Source organism: Schistocerca gregaria, unplaced genomic scaffold (assembly GCF_023897955.1).
Source record: "Schistocerca gregaria isolate iqSchGreg1 unplaced genomic scaffold, iqSchGreg1.2 ptg000256l, whole genome shotgun sequence".
NCBI classification, from domain to species: domain Eukaryota; kingdom Metazoa; phylum Arthropoda; class Insecta; order Orthoptera; family Acrididae; genus Schistocerca; species Schistocerca gregaria.
In genome coordinates, this window is record NW_026061762.1 from 699132 (window position 1) to 718530 (window position 19399).

Here is a 19399-nt window from a genome sequence, read left to right on the forward strand (position 1 = left end):
AAATTAGAAGCTTCTTCTGTGTTCTACTATGGTGCTTTTAGTGTTTCGGTATACTGCAGCACGCGACATAGCTTTGCAGACGATAAATGTAACCGTTTCAGAGAGAAGAACGGCCAATGTGACGATCTGGCTTTAAGTCGATTCGATAACAAATGACGAAAACGGACGGATCTATCAGGTTTTTACTACATATGAACACTTTTCACATTCTCCCGTGCAACGCGGCTGCTAGTCCTCGTTTCATGCAAAATCTTAAGGTCCTAGGTCATGTCCAAGCCACCAAAGCAGGCCAAAAAGTGAATAATCGACAACTAAAACTTCAATTGTACTACTTCTTACTGGCTATTACTTCAACATAGAAGCTTCTTCTGTGTTCTACTATGGTGCTTTTAGTGTTTCCGCATACCGCAGCACGCGACATAGCTTTGCAGACTATAAATGTAACCGTTTCAGAGAGAAGAGCGGCCAATGTGACGAACTGGCTTTAAGTCGATTCGATAACAAATGACGAAAACGGACGGATTTCTCAGGTTCTTACTACATATGAACACTTTTCACTTTCTCCCATGCAACGCGGCTGCTAGTCCTCCTTTCATGCAAAATCTTAAGGTCCTAGGTCATGTCCAAGCCTCCAAAGCAGGCTAAAAAGTGAATAATCGACAACTAAAACTTCAATTGTACTACTTCTTACTGGCTATTACTTCAACATAGAAGCTTCTTCTGTGTTCTACTATGGTGCTTTTAGTGTTTCCGCATACCGCAGCACGCGACATAGCTTTGCAGACGATAAATGTAACCGTTTCAGAGAGAAGAGCGGCCAATGTGACGATCTGGCTTTAAGTCGATTCGATAACAAATGACGAAAACGGACGGATTTCTCAGGTTTTTACTACATATGAACACTTTTCACATTCTCCCTCGCAACGCGGCTGCAAGTCCTCCTTTCACGCAAAATCTTAAGGTCCTAGGTGATGTCCAAGCCACCAAAGCCGGCTAAAAAGTGAATAATCGACAACTAAAACTTGAATTGTACTACTTCTTACTGGCTATTGCTTCAACTTAGAAGCTTCTTCTGTGCTCTACTATGGTGCTATCAGTGTCTCCGCATACCGCAGCACGCGACATAGCTTTGCAGACGATAAATGTAACCGTCTCAGAGAGAAGAACGGCCAATGTGACGATCTGGCTTTAAGTCGATTCGATAGCAAATGACGAAAACGGACGGATTTCTCAGGTTTTTACTACATATGAACACTTTTCACATTCTCCTTTGCAACGCGGGTGCAAGTCCTCCTTTCATGCAAAATCTTAAGGTCCTAGGTGATGTCCAAGCCACCAAAGCCGGATAAAAAGTGAATAATCGATAACTAAAACTTGAATTGTACTACTTCTTACTGGCTATTGCTTCAACTTAGAAGCTTCTTCTGTGTTCTACTATGGTACTTTTAGTGTCTCCGCATACCGCAGCACGTGACATAGCTTTGCAGACGATAAATGTAACCGTCTCAGAGAGAAAAGCGGCCAATGTGACGATCTGTCTTTAAGTCGATTCGATAACAAATGACGAAAGCGGACGGATTTCTCAGGTTTTTACTACATATGAACACTTTTCACATTCTCGCGGGCAACGCGGCCGCTACTCCTCCTTTCATGCAAAATCTTAAGGTCCTAGGTCATGTCCAAGCCACCAAAGCCGGCTAAAAAGTGATTAATCGACAACTAAAACTTGAATTGTACTACTTCTTACCGGCTATTACTTCAAATTAGAAGCTTCTTCTGTGTTCTACTATGGTTCTTTTAGTGTTTCCGCATACCGCAGCACGCGACATAGCTTTGCAGACTATAAATGTAACCGTTTCAGAGAGAAGAGCGGCCAATGTGACGAATTGGCTTTAAGTCGATTCGATAACAAATGACGAAAACGGACGGATTTCTCAGGTTTTTATTACATATGAACACTTTTCACTTTCTCCCATGCAACGCGGCTGCTAGTCCTCATTTCATGCAAAATCTTAAGGTCCTAGGTCATGTCCAAGCCACCAAAGCAGGCTAAAAAGTGAATAATCGACAACTAAAATTTCAATTGTACTACTTCTTACTGGCTATTACTTCAACATAGAAGCTTCTTCTGTGTTCTACTATGGTGCTTTTAGTGTTTCCGCATACCGCAGCACGCGACATAGCTTTGCAGACGATAAATGTTACCGTTTCAGAGAGAAGAGCGGCCAATGTGACGATCTGGCTTTAAGTCGATTCGATAACAAATGACGAAAACGGACGGATTTCTCAGGTTTTTACTACATATGAACACTTTTCACATTCTCCCTTGCAACGCGGCTGCAAGTCCTCCTTTCACGCAAAATCTTAAGGTCCTAGGTGATGTCCAAGCCACCAAAGCCGGCTAAAAAGTGAATAATCGACAACTAAAACTTGAATTGTACTACTTCTTACTGGCTATTGCTTCAACTTAGAAGCTTCTTCTGTGCTCTACTATGGTGCTATCAGTGTCTCCGCATACCGCAGCACGCGACATAGCTTTGCAGACGATAAATGTAACCGTCTCAGAGAGAAGAACGGCCAATGTGACGATCTGGCTTTGTCGATTCGATAAGAAATGACGAAGACCTACGGATTTCTCAGGTTTTTACTACATATGAACACTTTTCACATTCTCCCGTGCAGCGCGGCTGCTAGTCCTCCTTTCATGCAAAATCTTAAGGTCCTAGGTCATGTCCAAGCCACCAAAGCCGGCTAAAGAGTGAATAATCGACAACTAAAACTTGAAGTGAACTACTTCTTACTGGCTTTTACTTCAACTTAGAAGCATCTTCTGTGTTCTACTATCGTGCTTTTAGTGTCTCCGGATACCGCAGCACGCGACATAGCTTTGCAGACGATAAATGTAACCGTCTCAGAGAGAAGAGCGACCAATGTGACGATCTGGCTTTAAGTCGATTCAATAACAAAGACGAAACCGGTCGGATTTCTCAGGTTTTTACTACATATGAACACTTTTCACATTCTCGCGGGTAACGCGGCTGCTACTCCTCCTTTCATGCAAAATCTTAAGGTCCTAGGTCATGTCCAAGCCACCAAAGCCGGCTAAAAAGTGAATAATCGACAACTAAAACTTGAATTGTACTACTTCTTACTGGCTATTACTTCAAATTAGAAGCTTCTTCTGTGTTCTACTATGGTGCTTTTAGTGTTTTGGTATACTGCAGCACGCGATATAGCTTTGCAGACGATAAATGTAACCGTTTCAGAGAGAAGAACGGCCAATGTGACGATCTGGCTTTAAGTCGATTCGATAACAAATGACGAAAACGGACGGATCTATCAGGTTTTTACTACATGTGAACACTTTTCACTTTCTCCCATGCAACGCGGCTGCTAGTCCTCCTTTCATGCAAAATCTTAAGGTCCTAGGTCATCTCCAAGCCACCAAAGCAGGCTAAAAAGTGAATAATCGACAACTAAAACTTCAATTGTACTACTTCTTACTGGCTATTACTTCAACATAGAAGCTTCTTCTGTGTTCTACTATGGTGCTTTTAGTGTTTCCGCATACCGCAGCACGCGACATAGCTTTGCAGACGATAAATGTAACCGTTTCAGAGAGAAGAGCGGCCAATGTGACGATCTGGCTTTAAGTCGATTCGATAACAAATGACGAAAACGGACGGATTTCTCAGGTTTTTACTACAAATGAACACTTTTCACTTTCTCACATGCAACGCGGCTGCTAGTCCTCCTTTCATGCAAAATCTTAAGGTCCTATGTCATGTCCAAGCCACCAAAGCAGGCTAAAAAGTGAATAATCGACAACTAAAACTTCAATTGTACTACTTCTTACTGGCTATTACATCAACATAGAAGCTTCTTCTGTGTTCTACTATGGTGCTTTTAGTGTTTCCGCATACCGCAGCACGCGACATAGCTTTGCAGACGATAAATGTAACCGTTTCAGAGAGAAGAGCGGCCAATGTGACGATCTGGCTTTAAGTCGATTCGATAACAAATGACGAAAACGGACGGATTTCTCAGGTTTTTACTACATATGAACACTTTTCACATTCTCCCTTGCAACGCGGCTGCAAGTCCTCCTTTCACGCAAAATCTTAAGGTCCTAGGTGATGTCCAAGCCACCAAAGCCGGCTAAAAAGTGAATAATCGACAACTAAAACTTGAATTGTACTACTTCTTACTGGCTATTGCTTCAACTTAGAAGCTTCTTCTGTGCTCTACTATGGTGCTATCAGTGTCTCCGCATACCGCAGCACGCGACATAGCTTTGCAGACGATAAATGTAACCGTCTCAGAGAGAAGAACGGCCAATGTGACGATCTGGCTTTAAGTCGATTCGATAGCAAATGACGAAAACGGACGGATTTCTCAGGTTTTTACTACATATGAACACTTTTCACGTTCTCCCTTGCATTGCGGGTGCAAGTCCTCCTTTCATGCAAAATCTTAAGGTCCTAGGTGATGTCCAAGCCACCAAAGCCGGCTAAAAAGTGAATAATCGATAACTAAAACTTGAATTGTACTACTTCTTACTGGCTATTGCTTCAACTTAGAAGCTTCTTCTGTGTTCTACTATGGTACTTTTAGTGTCTCCGCATACCGCAGCACGTGACATAGCTTTGCAGACGATAAATGTAACCGTCTCAGAGAGAAAAGCGGCCAATGTGACGATCTGTCTTTAAGTCGATTCGATAACAAATGACGAAAGCGGACGGATTTCTCAGGTTTTCACTACATATGAACACTTTTCACATTATCGCGGGCAACGCGGCTGCTACTCCTCCTTTCATGCAAAATCTTAAGGTCCTAGGTCATGTCCAAGCCACCAAAGAAGGCTAAAAAGTGATTAATCGACAACTAAAACTTGAATTGTACTACTTCTTACTGGCTATTACTTCAAATTAGAAGCTTCTTCTGTGTTCTACTATGGTGCTTTTAGTGTTTTGGTATACTGCAGCAAGCGACATAGCTTTGCAGACGAGAAATGTAACCGTTTCAGAGAGAAGAACGGCCAATGTGACGATCTGGCTTTAAGTCGATTCGATAACAAATGACGAAAACGGACGGATCTATCAGGTTTTTACTACATATGAACACTTTTCACATTCTCCCGTGCAACGCGGCTGCTAGTCCTCCTTTCATGCAAAATCTTAAGGTCCTAGGTCATGTCCAAGCCACCAAAGCAGGCCAAAAAGTGAATAATCGACAACTAAAACTTCAATTGTACTACTTCTTACTGGCTATTACTTCAACATAGAAGCTTCTTCTGTGTTCTACTATGGTGCTTTTAGTGTTTCCGCATACCGCAGCACGCGACATAGCTTTGCAGACTATAAATGTAACCGTTTCAGAGAGAAGAGCGGCCAATGTGACGAACTGGCTTTAAGTCGATTCGATAACAAATGACGAAAACGGACGGATTTCTCAGGTTTTTACTACATATGAACACTTTTCACTTTCTCCCATGCAACGCGGCTGCTAGTCCTCCTTTCATGCAAAATCTTAAGGTCCTAGGTCATCTCCAAGCCACCAAAGCAGGCTAAAAAGTGAATAATCGACAACTAAAACTTCAATTGTACTACTTCTTACTGGCTATTACTTCAACATAGAAGCTTCTTCTGTGTTCTACTATGGTGCTTTTAGTGTTTCCGCATACCGCAGCACGCGACATAGCTTTGCAGACGATAAATGTAACCGTTTCAGAGAGAAGAGCGGCCAATGTGACGATCTGGCTTTAAGTCGATTCGATAACAAATGACGAAAACGGACGGATTTCTCAGGTTTTTACTACAAATGAACACTTTTCACTTTCTCACATGCAACGCGGCTGCTAGTCCTCCTTTCATGCAAAATCTTAAGGTCCTATGTCATGTCCAAGCCACCAAAGCAGGCTAAAAAGTGAATAATCGACAACTAAAACTTCAATTGTACTACTTCTTACTGGCTATTACTTCAACATAGAAGCTTCTTCTGTGTTCTACTATGGTGCTTTTAGTGTTTCCGCATACCGCAGCACGCGACATAGCTTTGCAGACGATAAATGTAACCGTTTCAGAGAGAAGAGCGGCCAATGTGACGATCTGGCTTTAAGTCGATTCGATAACAAATGACGAAAACGGACGGATTTCTCAGGTTTTTACTACATATGAACACTTTTCACATTCTCCCTTGCAACGCGGCTGCAAGTCCTCCTTTCACGCAAAATCTTAAGGTCCTAGGTGATGTCCAAGCCACCAAAGCCGGCTAAAAAGTGAATAATCGACAACTAAAACTTGAATTGTACTACTTCTTACTGGCTATTGCTTCAACTTAGAAGCTTCTTCTGTGCTCTACTATGGTGCTATCAGTGTCTCCGCATACCGCAGCACGCGACATAGCTTTGCAGACGATAAATGTAACCGTCTCAGAGAGAAGAACGGCCAATGTGACGATCTGGCTTTAAGTCGATGCGATAGCAAATGACGAAAACGGACGGATTTCTCAGGTTTTTACTACATATGAACACTTTTCACGTTCTCCCTTGCATTGCGGGTGCAAGTCCTCCTTTCATGCAAAATCTTAAGGTCCTAGGTGATGTCCAAGCCACCAAAGCCGGCTAAAAAGTGAATAATCGATAACTAAAACTTGAATTGTACTACTTCTTACTGGCTATTGCTTCAACTTAGAAGCTTCTTCTGTGTTCTACTATGGTACTTTTAGTGTCTCCGCATACCGCAGCACGTGACATAGCTTTGCAGACGATAAATGTAACCGTTTCAGAGAGAACAGCGGCCAATGTGACGATCTGTCTTTAAGTCGATTCGATAACAAATGACGAAAGCGGACGGATTTCTCAGGTTTTCACTACATATGAACACTTTTCACATTATCGCGGGCAACGCGGCTGCTACTCCTCCTTTCATGCAAAATCTTAAGGTCCTAGGTCATGTCCAAGCCACCAAAGAAGGCTAAAAAGTGATTAATCGACAACTAAAACTTGAATTGTACTACTTCTTACTGGCTATTACTTCAAATTAGAAGCTTCTTCTGTGTTCTACTATGGTGCTTTTAGTGTTTTGGTATACTGCAGCAAGCGACATAGCTTTGCAGACGAGAAATGTAACCGTTTCAGAGAGAAGAACGGCCAATGTGACGATCTGGCTTTAAGTCGATTCGATAACAAATGACGAAAACGGACGGATCTATCAGGTTTTTACTACATATGAACACTTTTCACATTCTCCCGTGCAACGCGGCTGCTAGTCCTCCTTTCATGCAAAATCTTAAGGTCCTAGGTCATGTCCAAGCCACCAAAGCCGGCCAAAAAGTGAATAATCGACAACTAAAACTTCAATTGTACTACTTCTTACTGGCTATTACTTCAACATAGAAGCTTCTTCTGTGTTCTACTATGGTGCTTTTAGTGTTTCCGCATACCGCAGCACGCGACATAGCTTTGCAGACTATAAATGTAACCGTTTCAGAGAGAAGAGCGGCCAATGTGACTAACTGGCTTTAAGTCGATTCGATAACAAATGACGAAAACGGACGGATTTCTCAGGTTTTTACTACATATGAACACTTTTCACTTTCTCCCATGCAACGCGGCTGCTAGTCCTCCTTTCATGCAAAATCTTAAGGTCCTAGGTCATGTCCAAGCCACCAAAGCAGGCTAAAAAGTGAATAATCGACAACTAAAACTTCAATTGTACTACTCCTTACTGGCTATTACTTCAACATAGAAGCTTCTTCTGTGTTCTACTATGGTGCTTTTAGTGTTTCCGCATACCGCAGCACGCGACATAGCTTTGCAGACGATAAATGTAACCGTTTCAGAGAGAAGAACGGCCAATGTGACGATCTGGCTTTAAGTCGATTCGATAACAAATGACGAAAACGGACGGATTTCTCAGGTTTTTACTACATATGAACACTTTTCACATTCTCCCTTGCAACGCGGCTGCAAGTCTTCTTTCACGCAAAATCTTAAGGTCCTTGGTGATGTCCAAGCCACCAAAGCCGGCTAAAAAGTGAATAATCGACAACTAAAACTTGAATTGTACTACTTTTTACTGGCTATTGCTTCAACTTAGAAGCTTCTTCTGTGCTCTACTATGGTGCTATTAGTGTCTCCGCATACCGCAGCACGCGACATAGCTTTGCAGACGATAAATGTAACCGTCTCAGAGAGAAGAACGGCCAATGTGACGATCTAGCTTTAAGTCGATTCGATAACAAATGACGAAAACGGACGGATCTATCAGGTTTTTACTACATATGAACACTTTTCACATTCTCCCATGCAACGCGGCTGCTAGTCCTCCTTTCATGCAACATCTTAAGGTCCTAGGTCATGTCCAAGCCACCATAGCCGGCTAAAAAGAGAATAATCGAAAACTAAAACTTGATTTGTAGTACTTCTTACTGGCTTTTACTTCAAATTAGAAGCTTCTTCTTTGTTCTACTATGGTGCTTTCAGTGTTTCGGTATACTGCAGCACGCGACATAGCTTTGCAGACGATAAATGTAACCGTTTCAGAGAGAAGAACAGCCAATGTGACGATCTGGCTTTAAGTCGATTCGATAACGAATGACGAAAACGGACGGATTTATCAGGTTTTTACTACATATGAACACTTTTCACATTCTCCCGTGCAACGCGGCTGCTAGTCCTCCTTTGATGCAAAATCTTAAGGTCCTAGGTCATGCACAAGCCACCAAAGCCGGCTAAAAAGTGAATAATCGACAACTAAAACTTGAATTGTACTACTTCTTACTGGCTATTGCTTCAACTTAGAAGCTTCTTCTGTGTTCTACTATGGTGCTTTTAGTGTCTCCGCATACCGCAGCACGCGACATAGCTTTGCAGACGATAAATGTAACCGTCTCAGAGAGAAAAGCGGCCAATGTGACGATCTGGCTTTAAGTCGATTCGATAACAAATGACGAAAACGGACTCATTTCTCAGGTTTTTACTACATATGAACACTTTTCACATTCTCCCATGCAACGCGGCTGCTAGTCCTCCTTTCATGCAACATCTTAAAGTCCTAGGTCATGTCCAATCCACCAAAGCCGGCTAAAAAATGAATAATCGACAACTAAAACTTGAATTGTACTACTTCTTACTGGCTATTACTTCAACATAGAAGCTTCTTCTGTGTTCTACTATGGTGCTTTTAGTGTTTGCGCATACCGCAGCACGCGACATAGCTTTGCAGACGATAAATGTAACCGTTTCAGAGAGAAGAGCGGCCAATGTGACGATCTGGCTTTAAGTCGATTCGATAACAAATGACGAAAACGGACGGATTTCTCAGGTTTTTACTACATATGAACACTTTTCACATTCTCCCTTGCAACGTGGGTGCAAGTCCTCCTTTCATGCAAAATCTTAAGGTCCTAGGTGATGTCCAAGCCACCAAAGCCGGCTAAAAAGTGAATAATCGATAACTAAAACTTGAATTGCACTACTTCTTACTGGCTATTGCTTCAACTTAGAAGCTTCTTCTGTGTTCTACTATGGTGCTTTTAGTGTCTCCGCATACCGCAGCACGTGACATAGCTTTGCAGACGATAAATGTAACCGTCTCAGAGAGAAAAGCGGCCAATGTGACGATCTGTCTTTAAGACGATTCGATAACAAATGACGAAAGCGGACGGATTTGTCAGGTTTTTACTACATATGAACACTTTTCACATTCTCGCGGGCAACGCGGCTGCTACTCCTCCTTTCATGCAAAATCTTAAGGTCCTAGGTCATGTCCAAGCCACCAAAGCCGGCTAAAAAGTGAATAATCGACAACTAAAACTTGAATTGTACTACTTCTTACTGGCTATTGCTTCAACTTAGAAGCTTCTTCTGTGCTCTACTATGGTGCTATCAGTGTCTCCGCATACCGCAGCACGCGACATAGCTTTGCAGACGATAAATGTAACCGTCTCAGAGAGAAGAACGGCCAATGTGACGATCTGGCTTTAAGTCGATTCGATAGCAAATGACGAAAACGGACGGATTTCTCAGGTTTTTACTACATATGAACACTTTTCACGTTCTCCCTTGCAACGCGGGTGCAAGTCCTCCTTTCATGCAAAATCTTAATGTCCTAGGTGATGTCCAAGCCACCAAAGCCGGCTAAAAAGAGAATAATCGATAACTAAAACTTGAATTGTACTACTTCTTACTGGCTATTACTTCAACTTAGAAGCTTCTTCTGTGTTCTACTATGGTACTTTTTGTGTCTCCGCATACCGCAGCACGTGACATAGCTTTGCAGACGATAAATGTAACCGTCTCAGAGAGAAAAGCAGCCAATGTGACGATCTGTCTTTAAATCGATTAGATAACAAATGACGAAAGCGGACGGATTTCTCAGGTTTTTACTACATAGGAACACTTTTCACATTCTCGCGGGCAACGCGGCTGCTACACCTCCTTTCATGCAAAATCTTAAGGTCCTAGGTCATGTCCAAGCCACCAAAGCCGGCTAAAAAGTGATTAATCGACAACTAAAACTTGAATTGTACTACTTCTTACCTGCTATTACTTCAAATTAGAAGCTTCTTCTGTGTTCTACTATGGTGCTTTTAGTGTTTCGGTATACTGCAGCACGCGACATAGCTTTGCAGACGATAAATGTAACCGTTTCAGAGAGAAGAACGGCCAATGTGACGATCTGGCTTTAAGTCGATTCGATAACAAATGACGAAAACGGACGGATCTATCAGGTTTTTACTACATATGAACACTTTTCACATTCTCCCGTGCAACGCGGCTGCTAGTCCTCGTTTCATGCAAAATCTTAAGGTCCTAGGTCATGTCCAAGCCACCAAAGCAGGCCAAAAAGTGAATAATCGACAACTAAAACTTCAATTGTACTACTTCTTACTGGCTATTACTTCAACATAGAAGCTTCTTCTGTGTTCTACTATGGTGCTTTTAGTGTTTCCGCATACCGCAGCACGCGACATAGCTTTGCAGACTATAAATGTAACCGTTTCAGAGAGAAGAGCGGCCAATGTGACGAACTGGCTTTAAGTCGATTCGATAACAAATGACGAAAACGGACGGATTTCTCAGGTTCTTACTACATATGAACACTTTTCACTTTCTCCCATGCAACGCGGCTGCTAGTCCTCCTTTCATGCAAAATCTTAAGGTCCTAGGTCATGTCCAAGCCACCAAAGCAGGCTAAAAAGTGAATAATCGACAACTAAAACTTCAATTGTACTACTTCTTACTGGCTATTACTTCAACATAGAAGCTTCTTCTGTGTTCTACTATGGTGCTTTTAGTGTTTCCGCATACCGCAGCACGCGACATAGCTTTGCAGACGATAAATGTAACCGTTTCAGAGAGAAGAGCGGCCAATGTGACGATCTGGCTTTAAGTCGATTCGATAACAAATGACGAAAACGGACGGATTTCTCAGGTTTTTACTACATATGAACACTTTTCACATTCTCCCTCGCAACGCGGCTGCAAGTCCTCCTTTCATGCAAAATCTTAAGGTCCTAGGTGATGTCCAAGCCACCAAAGCCGGATAAAAAGTGAATAATCGATAACTAAAACTTGAATTGTACTACTTCTTACTGGCTATTGCTTCAACTTAGAAGCTTCTTCTGTGTTCTACTATGGTACTTTTAGTGTCTCCGCATACCGCAGCACGTGACATAGCTTTGCAGACGATAAATGTAACCGTCTCAGAGAGAAAAGCGGCCAATGTGACGATCTGTCTTTAAGTCGATTCGATAACAAATGACGAAAGCGGACGGATTTCTCAGGTTTTTACTACATATGAACACTTTTCACATTCTCGCGGGCAACGCGGCCGCTACTCCTCCTTTCATGCAAAATCTTAAGGTCCTAGGTCATGTCCAAGCCACCAAAGCCGGCTAAAAAGTGATTAATCGACAACTAAAACTTGAATTGTACTACTTCTTACCGGCTATTACTTCAAATTAGAAGCTTCTTCTGTGTTCTACTATGGTTCTTTTAGTGTTTCCGCATACCGCAGCACGCGACATAGCTTTGCAGACTATAAATGTAACCGTTTCAGAGAGAAGAGCGGCCAATGTGACGAATTGGCTTTAAGTCGATTCGATAACAAATGACGAAAACGGACGGATTTCTCAGGTTTTTATTACATATGAACACTTTTCACTTTCTCCCATGCAACGCGGCTGCTAGTCCTCATTTCATGCAAAATCTTAAGGTCCTAGGTCATGTCCAAGCCACCAAAGCAGGCTAAAAAGTGAATAATCGACAACTAAAATTTCAATTGTACTACTTCTTACTGGCTATTACTTCAACATAGAAGCTTCTTCTGTGTTCTACTATGGTGCTTTTAGTGTTTCCGCATACCGCAGCACGCGACATAGCTTTGCAGACGATAAATGTTACCGTTTCAGAGAGAAGAGCGGCCAATGTGACGATCTGGCTTTAAGTCGATTCGATAACAAATGACGAAAACGGACGGATTTCTCAGGTTTTTACTACATATGAACACTTTTCACATTCTCCCTTGCAACGCGGCTGCAAGTCCTCCTTTCACGCAAAATCTTAAGGTCCTAGGTGATGTCCAAGCCACCAAAGCCGGCTAAAAAGTGAATAATCGACAACTAAAACTTGAATTGTACTACTTCTTACTGGCTATTGCTTCAACTTAGAAGCTTCTTCTGTGCTCTACTATGGTGCTATCAGTGTCTCCGCATACCGCAGCACGCGACATAGCTTTGCAGACGATAAATGTAACCGTCTCAGAGAGAAGAACGGCCAATGTGACGATCTGGCTTTGTCGATTCTATAAGAAATGACGAAAACCTACGGATTTCTCAGGTTTTTACTACATATGAACACTTTTCACATTCTCCCGTGCAGCGCGGCTGCTAGTCCTCCTTTCATGCAAAATCTTAAGGTCCTAGGTCATGTCCAAGCCACCAAAGCCGGCTAAAGAGTGAATAATCGACAACTAAAACTTGAAGTGAACTACTTCTTACTGGCTTTTACTTCAACTTAGAAGCATCTTCTGTGTTCTACTATCGTGCATTTAGTGTCTCCGGATACCGCAGCACGCGACATAGCTTTGCAGACGATAAATGTAACCGTCTCAGAGAGAAGAGCGACCAATGTGACGATCTGGCTTTAAGTCGATTCAATAACAAAGACGAAACCGGTCGGATTTCTCAGGTTTTTACTACATATGAACACTTTTCACATTCTCGCGGGTAACGCGGCTGCTACTCCTCCTTTCATGCAAAATCTTAAGGTCCTAGGTCATGTCCAAGCCACCAAAGCCGGCTAAAAAGTGAATAATCGACAACTAAAACTTGAATTGTACTACTTCTTACTGGCTATTACTTCAAATTAGAAGCTTCTTCTGTGTTCTACTATGGTGCTTTTAGTGTTTTGGTATACTGCAGCACGCGATATAGCTTTGCAGACGATAAATGTAACCGTTTCAGAGAGAAGAACGGCCAATGTGACGATCTGGCTTTAAGTCGATTCGATAACAAATGACGAAAACGGACGGATCTATCAGGTTTTTACTACATATGAACACTTTTCACATTCTCCCGTGCAACGCGGCTGCTAGTCCTCCTTTCATGCAAAATCTTAAGGTCCTAGGTCATGTCCAAGCCACCAAAGCAGGCCAAAAAGTGAATAATCGACAACTAAAACTTCAATTGTACTACTTCTTACTGGCTATTACTTCAACATAGAAGCTTCTTCTGTGTTCTACTATGGTGCTTTTAGTGTTTCCGCATACCGCAGCACGCGACATAGCTTTGCAGACTATAAATGTAACCGTTTCAGAGAGAAGAGCGGCCAATGTGACGAACTGGCTTTAAGTCGATTCGATAACAAATGACGAAAACGGACGGATTTCTCAGGTTTTTACTACATATGAACACTTTTCACTTTCTCCCATGCAACGCGGCTGCTAGTCCTCCTTTCATGCAAAATCTTAAGGTCCTAGGTCATCTCCAAGCCACCAAAGCAGGCTAAAAAGTGAATAATCGACAACTAAAACTTCAATTGTACTACTTCTTACTGGCTATTACTTCAACATAGAAGCTTCTTCTGTGTTCTACTATGGTGCTTTTAGTGTTTCCGCATACCGCAGCACGCGACATAGCTTTGCAGACGATAAATGTAACCGTTTCAGAGAGAAGAGCGGCCAATGTGACGATCTGGCTTTAAGTCGATTCGATAACAAATGACGAAAACGGACGGATTTCTCAGGTTTTTACTACAAATGAACACTTTTCACTTTCTCACATGCAACGCGGCTGCTAGTCCTCCTTTCATGCAAAATCTTAAGGTCCTATGTCATGTCCAAGCCACCAAAGCAGGCTAAAAAGTGAATAATCGACAACTAAAACTTCAATTGTACTACTTCTTACTGGCTATTACATCAACATAGAAGCTTCTTCTGTGTTCTACTATGGTGCTTTTAGTGTTTCCGCATACCGCAGCACGCGACATAGCTTTGCAGACGATAAATGTAACCGTTTCAGAGAGAAGAGCGGCCAATGTGACGATCTGGCTTTAAGTCGATTCGATAACAAATGACGAAAACGGACGGATTTCTCAGGTTTTTACTACATATGAACACTTTTCACATTCTCCCTTGCAACGCGGCTGCAAGTCCTCCTTTCACGCAAAATCTTAAGGTCCTAGGTGATGTCCAAGCCACCAAAGCCGGCTAAAAAGTGAATAATCGACAACTAAAACTTGAATTGTACTACTTCTTACTGGCTATTGCTTCAACTTAGAAGCTTCTTCTGTGCTCTACTATGGTGCTATCAGTGTCTCCGCATACCGCAGCACGCGACATAGCTTTGCAGACGATAAATGTAACCGTCTCAGAGAGAAGAACGGCCAATGTGACGATCTGGCTTTAAGTCGATTCGATAGCAAATGACGAAAACGGACGGATTTCTCAGGTTTTTACTACATATGAACACTTTTCACGTTCTCCCTTGCATTGCGGGTGCAAGTCCTCCTTTCATGCAAAATCTTAAGGTCCTAGGTGATGTCCAAGCCACCAAAGCCGGCTAAAAAGTGAATAATCGATAACTAAAACTTGAATTGTACTACTTCTTACTGGCTATTGCTTCAACTTAGAAGCTTCTTCTGTGTTCTACTATGGTACTTTTAGTGTCTCCGCATACCGCAGCACGTGACATAGCTTTGCAGACGATAAATGTAACCGTCTCAGAGAGAAAAGCGGCCAATGTGACGATCTGTCTTTAAGTCGATTCGATAACAAATGACGAAAGCGGACGGATTTCTCAGGTTTTCACTACATATGAACACTTTTCACATTATCGCGGGCAACGCGGCTGCTACTCCTCCTTTCATGCAAAATCTTAAGGTCCTAGGTCATGTCCAAGCCACCAAAGAAGGCTAAAAAGTGATTAATCGACAACTAAAACTTGAATTGTACTACTTCTTACTGGCTATTACTTCAAATTAGAAGCTTCTTCTGTGTTCTACTATGGTGCTTTTAGTGTTTTGGTATACTGCAGCAAGCGACATAGCTTTGCAGACGAGAAATGTAACCGTTTCAGAGAGAAGAACGGCCAATGTGACGATCTGGCTTTAAGTCGATTCGATAACAAATGACGAAAACGGACGGATCTATCAGGTTTTTACTACATATGAACACTTTTCACATTCTCCCGTGCAACGCGGCTGCTAGTCCTCCTTTCATGCAAAATCTTAAGGTCCTAGGTCATGTCCAAGCCACCAAAGCAGGCCAAAAAGTGAATAATCGACAACTAAAACTTCAATTGTACTACTTCTTACTGGCTATTACTTCAACATAGAAGCTTCTTCTGTGTTCTACTATGGTGCTTTTAGTGTTTCCGCATACCGCAGCACGCGACATAGCTTTGCAGACTATAAATGTAACCGTTTCAGAGAGAAGAGCGGCCAATGTGACGAACTGGCTTTAAGTCGATTCGATAACAAATGACGAAAACGGACGGATTTCTCAGGTTTTTACTACATATGAACACTTTTCACTTTCTCCCATGCAACGCGGCTGCTAGTCCTCCTTTCATGCAAAATCTTAAGGTCCTAGGTCATCTCCAAGCCACCAAAGCAGGCTAAAAAGTGAATAATCGACAACTAAAACTTCAATTGTACTACTTCTTACTGGATATTACTTCAACATAGAAGCTTATTCTGTTTTCTACTATGGTGCTTTTAGTGTTTCCGCATACCGCAGCACGCGACATAGCTTTGCAGACGATAAATGTAACCGTTTCAGAGAGAAGAGCGGCCAATGTGACGATCTGGCTTTAAGTCGATTCGATAACAAATGACGAAAACGGACGGATTTCTCAGGTTTTTACTACAAATGAACACTTTTCACTTTCTCACATGCAACGCGGCTGCTAGTCCTCCTTTCATGCAAAATCTTAAGGTCCTATGTCATGTCCAAGCCACCAAAGCAGGCTAAAAAGTGAATAATCGACAACTAAAACTTCAATTGTACTACTTCTTACTGGCTATTACTTCAACATAGAAGCTTCTTCTGTGTTCTACTATGGTGCTTTTAGTGTTTCCGCATACCGCAGCACGCGACATAGCTTTGCAGACGATAAATGTAACCGTTTCAGAGAGAAGAGCGGCCAATGTGACGATCTGGCTTTAAGTCGATTCGATAACAAATGACGAAAACGGACGGATTTCTCAGGTTTTTACTACATATGAACACTTTTCACATTCTCCCTTGCAACGCGGCTGCAAGTCCTCCTTTCACGCAAAATCTTAAGGTCCTAGGTGATGTCCAAGCCACCAAAGCCGGCTAAAAAGTGAATAATCGACAACTAAAACTTGAATTGTACTACTTCTTACTGGCTATTGCTTCAACTTAGAAGCTTCTTCTGTGCTCTACTATGGTGCTATCAGTGTCTCCGCATACCGCAGCACGCGACATAGCTTTGCAGACGATAAATGTAACCGTCTCAGAGAGAAGAACGGCCAATGTGACGATCTGGCTTTAAGTCGATGCGATAGCAAATGACGAAAACGGACGGATTTCTCAGGTTTTTACTACATATGAACACTTTTCACGTTCTCCCTTGCATTGCGGGTGCAAGTCCTCCTTTCATGCAAAATCTTAAGGTCCTAGGTGATGTCCAAGCCACCAAAGCCGGCTAAAAAGTGAATAATCGATAACTAAAACTTGAATTGTACTACTTCTTACTGGCTATTGCTTCAACTTAGAAGCTTCTTCTGTGTTCTACTATGGTACTTTTAGTGTCTCCGCATACCGCAGCACGTGACATAGCTTTGCAGACGATAAATGTAACCGTCTCAGAGAGAAAAGCGGCCAATGTGACGATCTGTCTTTAAGTCGATTCGATAACAAATGACGAAAGCGGACGGATTTCTCAGGTTTTCACTACATATGAACACTTTTCACATTATCGCGGGCAACGCGGCTGCTACTCCTCCTTTCATGCAAAATCTTAAGGTCCTAGGTCATGTCCAAGCCACCAAAGAAGGCTAAAAAGTGATTAATCGACAACTAAAACTTGAATTGTACTACTTCTTACTGGCTATTACTTCAAATTAGAAGCTTCTTCTGTGTTCTACTATGGTGCTTTTAGTGTTTTGGTATACTGCAGCAAGCGACATAGCTTTGCAGACGAGAAATGTAACCGTTTCAGAGAGAAGAACGGCCAATGTGACGATCTGGCTTTAAGTCGATTCGATAACAAATGACGAAAACGGACGGATCTATCAGGTTTTTACTACATATGAACACTTTTCACATTCTCCCGTGCAACGCGGCTGCTAGTCCTCCTTTCATGCAAAATCTTAAGGTCCTAGGTCATGTCCAAGCCACCAAAGCCGGCCAAAAAGTGAATAATCGACAACTAAAACTTCAATTGTACTACTTCTTACTGGCTATTACTTCAACATAGAAGCTTCTTCTGTGTTCTACTATGGTGCTTTTAGTGTTTCCGCATACCGCAGCACGCGACATAGCTTTGCAGACTATAAATGTAACCGTTTCAGAGAGAAGAGCGGCCAATGTGACGAACTGGCTTTAAGTCGATTCGATAACAAATGACGAAAACGGACGGATTTCTCAGGTTTTTACTACATATGAACACTTTTCACTTTCTCCCATGCAACGCGGCTGCTAGTCCTCCTTTCATGCAAAATCTTAAGGTCCTAGGTCATGTCCAAGCCACCAAAGCAGGCTAAAAAGTGAATAATCGACAACTAAAACTTCAATTGTACTACTCCTTACTGGCTATTACTTCAACATAGAAGCTTCTTCTGTGTTCTACTATGGTGCTTTTAGTGTTTCCGCATACCGCAGCACGCGACATAGCTTTGCAGACGATAAATGTAACCGTTTCAGAGAGAAGAACGGCCAATGTGACGATCTGGCTTTAAGTCGATTCGATAACAAATGACGAAAACGGACGGATTTCTCAGGTTTTTACTACATATGAACACTTTTCACATTCTCCCTTGCAACGCGGCTGCAAGTCTTCTTTCACGCAAAATCTTAAGGTCCTTGGTGATGTCCAAGCCACCAAAGCCGGCTAAAAAGTGAATAATCGACAACTAAAACTTGAATTGTACTACTTTTTACTGGCTATTGCTTCAACTTAGAAGCTTCTTCTGTGCTCTACTATGGTGCTATTAGTGTCTCCGCATACCGCAGCACGCGACATAGCTTTGCAGACGATAAATGTAACCGTCTCAGAGAGAAGAACGGCCAATGTGACGATCTAGCTTTAAGTCGATTCGATAACAAATGACGAAAACGGACGGATCTATCAGGTTTTTACTACATATGAACACTTTTCACATTCTCCCATGCAACGCGGCTGCTAGTCCTCCTTTCATGCAACATCTTAAGGTCCTAGGTCATGTCCAAGCCACCATAGCCGGCTAAAAAGAGAATAATCGAAAACTAAAACTTGATTTGTACTACTTCTTACTGGCTTTTACTTCAAATTAGAAGCTTCTTCTTTGTTCTACTATGGTGCTTTCAGTGTTTCGGTATACTGCAGCACGCGACATAGCTTTGCAGACGATAAATGTAACCGTTTCAGAGAGAAGAACAGCCAATGTGACGATCTGGCTTTAAGTCGATTCGATAACGAATGACGAAAACGGACGGATTTATCAGGTTTTTACTACATATGAACACTTTTCACATTCTCCCGTGCAACGCGGCTGCTAGTCCTCCTTTGATGCAAAATCTTAAGGTCCTAGGTCATGCACAAGCCACCAAAGCCGGCTAAAAAGTGAATAATCGACAACTAAAACTTGAATTGTACTACTTCTTACTGGCTATTGCTTCAACTTAGAAGCTTCTTCTGTGTTCTACTATGGTGCTTTTAGTGTCTC